Raw genomic sequence first — 9842 nt, forward strand, 5'->3', positions numbered from 1 at the left:
GTGTAGCCAGTGGTGTTTTTGGAGCCAGGGGAGTTTGCGTCTGTAATGCCAAGTCCAACTGTTTCTTTTTTGTTTTGGCTGATGTAAAGTCTATATCATTCATTTTCTTGTATGTCACAGATTTCAAAGATGATGGTAGAAGCCAATATGCCTTTTCATCAGTCACTGTTTTGGAGTCTCGAATCCTAACAGTAGCCTCCACTGCAAACAGAACTGCAGCCACATGGGTGCAGGTTTCCCCAAGACCAGCCATGCAGTTACAATGAGCACACAGAACACTACCATTTTGTTTCGCTATCATCCAGGGCTGTAGGGGCTTCTCACTCATTCTCTGAGAATGCATGACCTGTGTAAAAAAATAAATATGAGGTAATTGAAGCCCCAAAGCACAAGATGTACAACAATTGTAATGTATCGTTATAGTTAATAGAAAACACACCAGACTGAGACCGAGATTTTCAACAGACATATATCTCTTAACAAAAGGACATCCACGACTGAGAAAACAGTGGACTATTAAAAATACTGACAATGCCATATATTAGTGCTCACCTTAGCAGATACTACAATGTTTTCATTGCACACAAATGTTTTCATTTCTCTCACCCAACCGGAAACAAATTGGTTGTAGGCTTCAAGACCTTTGTAACACTTTAAGTCATCCAGTGTGTAAGGGCTAGGATTGAAAACCAGGTAATTCACAATATCTGGATATGTCACGGACGGTAACAAGGCGACGTCTGCAGACCATTTAGTAGCATCAACCACGTAAGTGTCACAGCCCCCAATAGTAGACAGTTTTGCTTCATAACGTAGCTGTTCTGCACCAGAAAGTGTTTCACGATACAGACAGAGAGCATTTTTAGGTTTCAATTTAGAGCCAGACATGTTTGCAATGAAAGAAGTAAATGGAAATGACTGAAGGAAATGAACAGATACACTAGCAAACAATCAATCTATTTACGCGTACTATTGTTATGATCGCAGACGACACAGACGACGCAGACGACACAATTGTAGGACCTCCAAAATGGCCGACTTCCGGGTTAATGACGTCACGTGAAAGACCTCTATAGTAAGCAAATAACACCGAATATACGGCAAGGTAAAGACTATGTCTAATTATAGTAAACACGTACTGCGTGCGTGACTCAAACCGGCGCTCGCGTACGGCACCTAATCGCCTAGCTAATGAGGTCAAACTCCCAAATATTCAAATAAATTCTCAAAATTGTGTTGTGTATCTTGTCACTGACAAGAGATTTGCATACTGTCGGTATATTAGCCAAGTATTACAACTCTTTCAATTTCACAATTATTGCTATTTCTCAGAATTTTTGTGAATAGTTTGTTAATTAATCCCAAATTGTTTCTTTGAACTACTTTTTTTTCACATAAGATTTGATTAAGCTTTTTTATGTAGAGCAAATTCCAAATGTGGCCATGGTAAATCAAACCACTGTTGTGTTTTGGTATATCAAAGGTTGCCCGTCACAGGTCTCTGGCCTAAATGCAGATACCTTGGAATTGTTTTTTGTTTTTAAATAATTGGAGAATTAATGAGCTGATGAATTGAGACTTTTGATTCAGTAGAATTGTTTTTTTTTTTATAATTATAGTGATAAACTACCTTTAATTGTCATAATTCTATGTATTATTTCTAGAAATTAATTAAAATTACTAATCATGCCAAATGTTGGTCTGTACTTGTTTGTGGTGAATGAGAACATTATACTTTACAGTATTGCATCTAATAATCAGGCTTATATTCATTGCCTACCATCAAATTTGGTGTTATGATGAGTGTGTATGTTGCCAATTTCTACAACTAATTGTCTGGGTATAGGGCGCCACCAAGTGGTAGATTTTGATAAATAACTCCCAGGGTTTAAATTTGGGGGATTTTTTTGCATGGGAAATTACTCGTCTAATGATATTCCATCATATACAAGATCAACAAGAAGTTTATTAAACCTTCTTATTTCTCTTAAGGTCTCATGCCACTAATCAACCAATGGCTGCTCAATTTAAATGCCTTGCAAGAACCAATGAAATTTTTTAATTTTTTTTTCTCAGGTGCTCCCTGTTTGAGGGCGTAATCACCTGGGTCAAGAGTGAGACCAACATGTGGTCTTTTGTTTACTACTTAGCAACTGTGTACCTGTGGGTTTATTCTGTGTGTATTTGTCTTGTTTACCTGAGATTTGTAAGAGTTTGAGCTGGCCAACATGTTAGTTTTTTTCATATGGTTGTTTACTGGCATGTTGATTTCCCATTTTTGAGCCATGTTTTCAACTTTCTTCATCATTTTCACATAGCTATCTCGTCATATGTTAACATTGTCGTCTATGGAAATTCAATTAGTGGTATGAGCCCAGTAACATGATCAGTAGTGAAGATGTTGAACACAGCTCAAACAGGCTTGAAGGGCGATGCGCCACGCATGCGCGAGATACGAGACATATATAGGAGATAAGATGGCGAATTTGACTATTGCGTAGACCAACGAGTAAAAACTGAGAGGTTACCAAACTTATTAGGTATTTGTTGGTGGTTGGAAGGTAACGAAGAGTCGGTAATTAGTGCAAGTCGCGCCCAGATCAAAACTCGGGCTCATGATTTCATCACCGTCCGCTTGCACGGTGTTGTTCCTTTCGGAACCTCCTTGATCTACAACTCCGTGCGGTAACTCCATTTATAACAGTGTGTGTCACGTGGTTGCGCGATAGAAAGTTTACCGACCAATAGAAAGCTTTGTTACAATGACTGCCAGAAAGCGTTTGAAGCTTTTCATTTTTGATGTCTACGACTTCATTTCTGTCAATATATGTTGCAGTGACACCATGAGCTTTTGGGTATAACACATCTATAATACTCAACAGTGGCGACAACACTATCACCACGCTCGAAGGTCGCAAGTACGGTAAAGCATAATAACATAATTATTTACCATTTCAAGTGCGACTAAAAACGAACGCTGTATTGCCTCGACATCCAAGTCAACACAGCTTCCACTGTACACAGAGACATTTATTCTTGGGGCGGGCATTTTCACCGCCTGTCAACCATCATGGTGAAAACAAAGGCCAAATACTCTCAAAAAATTGCTGTTGACACTCCCCTGAACAGTGTAACAAGATTACTCCTACATATGCAACATATTTAAATTTGAACTCATAGTTGCTGTCGACATAGGAAGTAAAGTAAGCAAATAACACCGAATAAACGGCAAGATAAAGACTATGTCTAATTATAGTAAACACGTACTGCGTGCGTGACTCGAACCGGCGCTCGCGTACGGCACCTAATCGCCTAGCTTCACGCCACTACACGTCTTCCCCTCGGCCACCGGGCATCCCCAAAAAAGGATGCTTAATAACCGAGCTTATTACGTGCAGAGAACATGAAACCCGTCCACGCGATCCGCGCCACACAGCGTGGCCAGAATGCGGCAAAGGCCTTCAGATCTGGCTGTAGTAGGATGGTGAAAGTAATGGTACAGCATTATAACAGTGAATAAGTACTGAGAAATAATTTTAAACTCATAGTTGCTGTCGACATAGGAAGTAAAGTAAGCAAATAACACCGAATAAACGGCAAGGTAAAGACTATGTCTAATTATAGTAAACACGTACTGCGTGCGTGACTCGAACCGGCGCTCGCGTACGGCACCTAATCGCCTTGCTTCACCGGATAGGTGGATATTCAAGTAAAATATGTTTATCTCCCCCACATCATTCGATGTTTAACTGAAACGCTCCCTCTGCATTCGACATTCTAAGTCAGATGAAACAGACTTCAAGTCATCCATTTTAATAATATCCTCATAGACACGCATACATGCAGTCAGCAAACCCATGTTTACCCATGTATTTATAAACTCAACCGTTTTCTAATGAAATACCTTGGTATATCTCAATCCAAACGAGTTAATTGGGTTATTTGTTCGCTCGTTCAGCTATTGACGAATTGTGATTGGTTTATCATTTTCGACATCATGACCTACTGTATTAATCATCCGACAATATGTATTGTCAATACACGGCCTCGTGTAGACTGGCAAAGTCGGGACTTCTTTTTTGGTTAAAAAATATATATAATCAATTGTCAATTTAGCCGTTTAACGTGATCGCGAAAACTAGCGTGACTGCGAAAGAAATCCCGTATGGGCGCAATTGCAGCCGACCCCGAGCATTGACAACGAATCAGAGTGCAGCTGTATACATACGTCTTCTCTTATCTATGTTAATTTTCGTGACCTTTCACTTCTGATTTCTCAGCGATTTTGAAAGACTACTTATACATTGGACATTTAAATGGACTTTTTTTCAGTAAACATGGATGAAAGTATCGCCGTTGCATTTAAAAGAGTTAATGTATCCATCTCTGCGATTGAATCGAATCAACTTCAGGGCTCATACCACTAATTGAATTTCCATAGACGACAATGTTAACATATGACGAGATTGCTATATGAAAATGACGAAGAAAGTTAAAAATATGGCTCAAAAATGGGAAATCAACATGCCAGTAATCAACCATATGAAAAAAACTAACATGTTGGCCAGCTCAAACTCTTGCAAATCTCAGGTAAACAAGACACACCTACTGTATTTGGATTGCACCAAGAGAAATCACTGGAAAAACACCAAGATTAGAACATCCATTAACACACAGAATAAACCCACAGGTACACAGCCGCTAAGTAGTAAACAAAAGACCACATGTTGGTCTCACCTCTGACCCAGGTGATTACGCCCTCAAACAGGGAGCACCTGAGAAAAATAATATTTAAAAAATTTCATTGGTTCTTGCTGGGCATTTAAATTGAGCAGCCATTGGTTAATTAGTGGCATGAGACCTTCAAAGGTCACGTTTACTTTCACACACCCAATCATGAATAATTAATAGCAGTCTAATGTCCGCAGATGCGTCCAGTCGGGATTTTTTTGGTGGTCAGATTCGGTTTAGTGATCATGCTAAAAGGAATAAAAGAAGAATTAATTATTTCTTCTTGTAAACCAAAAAAAAAGAAAAGAAAAAGAAGTTCCGACTTTGTCAGTCTAGGGCTCATGCAATGTACCGTCGACTTGAGTTGGCCCTGTTGACTCCAGTGTATATGTCCATAGTATATTTAATTCTAGGTGCCCAATAAATCATCGTAATTGATAATGTAATCTGCCGTCATTTCGTATGGGTTCAGTTTTCAACAACCAGGATATTCAAAAATATAAAAGTATGAACCAATCTATCATGGTGTCCTGTCCTGTCAGACCGCAGTCAGCTGGCGCACACGTGATAATAAAATATATACGATATTTACTATATGGGGCCGCCATCTTGAATTACGCATAAAACTAAGAGACAAGTTGTGAAACGCGTTTTTCAGATTCCTACAAATCAGGACAAAAATACCAATCTTTCACAAAAATACGGTCCGTTGGGGTTATATTAAGCCAACCGATAACAAAATTCGGCCTAATTCGTTGTTTTTCTGTGGAAAAATCCCTTGCATACGAACACCTAATTACGCGAAGAACCTAGAACACTAAGCCGGGGTATTTGAAACCGAAATTGTCATCTGAACGTTAGGCCGTCGCTGATTGGCTGCTGAGCTGGAATGCCAATTTTTAGTCGTGCTTTTTATTTCGGCTACGATGCACACTGACAAGAGATCACCCGCGACGACATTGTTACAATGTATCATCGTAATCTCAACGCAACAGTAAATGCTGCGTTTGGCCAAAGGATCTAGAAAATACAATACTAAAACGGCAGGAAATAATAATTATAACAGCAGAATACGTGCTAGTAAACAACTAAAGTAAGTTCTAAAGACAATGTCTTCTGCGAACTTCGTATCCGGGCCCAGTTTTTGTTATCAACCGACGTTCTCCTGTGGAAAACTATACCATCAATCAGTTGTCCAGTTCAATTTTTAATGAAAGAAAATAAGTGACTTGTCTACAACACCCAGTATGTTGTACCTGGTACTTGAATAAGGCCAAACAATACTTGTTGGTTTTTTTTTTGTTTTCACCCGAATTTTTTGATGCCTGGTTATAATTCCGTTATCCAATGTCGCGAATATTTAAAACTCAATCAATTTAATCTCCGCAAATCATATTATTGACGTCACGCAATCAATTGGCATAAGCACTATGTATACACTTTCGGACTCTAGTTCTGTTTGAATCCGACACAAGAACAGTTTCCGAGAACGTATACCATGCTAGTTCAACCACAACTCCAGGTGCGGCCAACATAGTGTAGTATATTTGTCTTATTAGCATATTTTCCGTTCTTATAATTCACGCATGCGCATTGTCTCTGTTGGTTGGTGAAGCCATGTTTTGAATAAATAAGCGAAGGTCTGATCCCACATAATATACACTCACATTGTACCCGGCCTACAAACTAGGTTCACTGTGTTTATTTGCCCCGCTATGGTATGAGATACAATAATTTGTTGGTGTGATCGAAAAATTGTTTGGCGGTAACCTTCAAATCCAAGATGGCGTCCAAGCCTATACAACCTAATATAACTGGTTCCATTTATGATAGAATATTTGTGAAAGTGGCTAAATATATGTTTTTGTAAATGAAAAAAAATCACGAACTAACATTCCATGATGATAAAAGTATTGATTCTTATCAAAGATATTCACCAATATTTGTGACAACCCACGTTTTATGTATATAACTTTTGATTCATTTGTTAGGGCTTTGTGCCATGACACTTATTCAGCAGCTGAAAGTAAATAGCAATTCCACATTCGGCGACTTGGCAAAAACTGTCCTAATGTTGATAATGAGACAGGTCACCACGAGCTGTACAGCATATGTACATTAGGTGACTGACATATATCCAGAAATATCAATAAAGAATCCTGAACGAGAAAATCGAACTCAAGGTAGCTTTATCGAGGAAAGCACGATATTGCACACATATCTGCCAACATTTCATTAGATTTTATTAGACGATAATTATCCGATAAAACAATCATTTCTAACAGTTGCCCGGACATGGGTGCCTAACTTAGACGTTATTAGACGATAATATCAGAGAAAAACCGTAAGACGAGTTAGTGATGTCAACATTTCATTAGATTTTATTAGCCGATAATTATCCGATAATGATTTATATGACATTGTCGCACCTTCATGGCTTTGTCGCCGTAATTAGCAGTGCACACCAAAAAGTGGACAAACTGTTTAAAAAGACCCTTCGAGATTTAAAGAGTCATTAGTTGGCACATTTTCTGATTGAAGAGCAAATGCTAAGTATGCCAAATTACTTGCTGGGAACATCCTACTTGCCACAGCTGGGAACAAATGCTATGAATTCCGTGTGTCTATGTATGAAATAGAATGCAAGGACATTCCGGAATTGGAATATAACATGGAAGAAGCGGATCAACGGCTTATCCTTCATGACACTATGCATCATATCAAACTCCAGAACCAGATGTTATCATCATTCGCTCCCCTGATACTGATGTCATGGTGCTGGCATCAGCTGCATATGGGTTGAAATGGATCAAATCCAAGTGTCTGTTCTTAACTGGTACAAGGTCAAACACGTTATATCAATCTCACAGCTAGAGGAGTGAAACCTGAAGAAATGGCACCAGAAGGTTTCATAGGGGCTCATCCATTTACTAGATGTGACACCACGAGTGCCTTCAAAAGTCGAGGGAAATAGGTTTTGTCTGATTGCTGTATAATAATGCCGTATTCCGTAGTGCGATGGCATCACTTGGAAGTCTTAATCCCCCAGATGTCCTATTCATACCATGCGAAGCAGCAACTTGCATATTTTACAGCTTCAATGTCAGGACCAAACGCATCATGCCTATTCCAACTACCAAGGTCAATGAAATGTGCACAATCATATTTGCATCTGTCAAAGTGCACTGAGGAAAAAAGTGCAGAGCGCCAATTATCAAGCATCCCTCTACAAAAATTGCCTCACACGGAAGAAAAAACAACCAACACCAGATGGACAAGTTTGGACTATTAAAGACATTATTTTTGAAAATGATTGGATGGACATTCTACCAGCAGCATCTGTAGTCCTGGCAATGGCATGTTATGGTTGCAAGACAGGCAAAAGAGGGGATGTTTTAAGAACAATTTGGTATGTACAGGTATATGTACTTGTGTATCCACATGTCATGTACACATACCTGCAGCTACAAATGTCTCACCAGCTGCTGATTTACAAAATTCTGAGACAAACCTTGATTCACAATACGACGAGGATGCTTATAATGACGATGATTTCAGATTCAGACCAATAAGTGATGGAAGTACAAATGTGCGGAATCATATACTAATAGTTACTGTCCAGATCGTAATATTAAAACGTGTATATTAGTTTGATATTTTTAATTGCCCATTGTATATTTATTTGTAAATCAAATGGTATCAAATCAAATTGTCACGTCGGTATGTTCAAGTATTCACATTAAATAAAAAAGTTGGTGTATATGTTCAGAGAATAACTAATCAATGCAAAATTGAATGTCACTGCTTGAGAAAAGCGAGACGCCATATTCCGTACTTGAAACTTGATTCTGCAGTAAATGGTAGTTCAATAACATTAATAATATACAAGGCATTTCATATTGAAAACATCTTGCACACTTACATAAAAATCGATATAGAATTGCAATTATTAGAACGAAAGCATAATGGAACGAATGTGAGTTGAGGCAAATTGGCAGTGAATCACGGCGCGGTCGCGAAAACACGAGAGATATCATTTTTTTCCTTTATACCAGTTTGCTTCTCTGTCTTAATACACAGCCACTTTGCATGAAACCACAAAGGCGTTACTACGCACTTTGCTTCAAGAAGTTTAATTATTATTGGAATAAATCACCATGTGGAGAATATCAAAATCAGCTGCATCATTCATAAACTAGTTCAGACAAAAGATTAACCACGTCCGCGAAAATTGTGTTTTTCCTGTGAACCTATTATGAAACAAATCACATTAACATTATTTACGGGGCAAAATGAACAAATATCTATTAAGAATTTAAACTCTATACACTTGTCACACCTATTATGTATTCTTACTTGTAGTTCTCAATTCACAATTACCTAGTCTTACCTCGACGACAAATCTCATCCTGGTAATGTGAGAAAGGCTCATCATGATAACAGCGTTACAAAATATTCTCAGGCATCTTAAATCCAGAACAATTTTGTGCACACTGGTTAAACAAACATTAATTATGAATCTATGTCTATATAATAGGAACTCCTGCAAGAAAATATTAAAACAATTGCATCAACTTACAAATACCTTGAATGTCACAATGCATGTACTACCGCTAACACCTTGGCGGTGCAAAAATGAATACTTAACGTAATCGCCAATGATGGTTAAAATGAGTATGTAAGTGAGTATTATTAGTAATATTACAGGAAATAGAACATGCTTTTTACGTTTTTACAGGATATAAAATAGAAAGTTCCATTTACAGTAAAAATGATTGTAACACTTTACAGATAAAGTAAATTCCTAATTACATTTAACATTTTTATAATATACTTGATAATTTTTGTTTAAGAATCAAAATTGAAATTTGCGTGCGAATTTCGACATTTAATGTGGAAAATGCTTTATGATGTTTACAAAAAATAAGATATTTGTACAAATTATGGTCAAATAAAATAGCTGATTGTATTTTACAACTGTCTACGAATTTAAGTTTTTTTTTTTTAAATTACACTATTACGAAAATAAAAACAATTTATTACAGCTTACAAAAATACCTTTTGCCGACCCTCTTCAATGAGCTTCTTTGGCCTCCCCGATTCTTGTTTTA

Source organism: Saccoglossus kowalevskii, chromosome 15, assembly GCF_978046115.1.
Source record: "Saccoglossus kowalevskii chromosome 15, keSacKowa6.1, whole genome shotgun sequence".
Lineage (NCBI taxonomy): Eukaryota > Metazoa > Hemichordata > Enteropneusta > Harrimaniidae > Saccoglossus > Saccoglossus kowalevskii.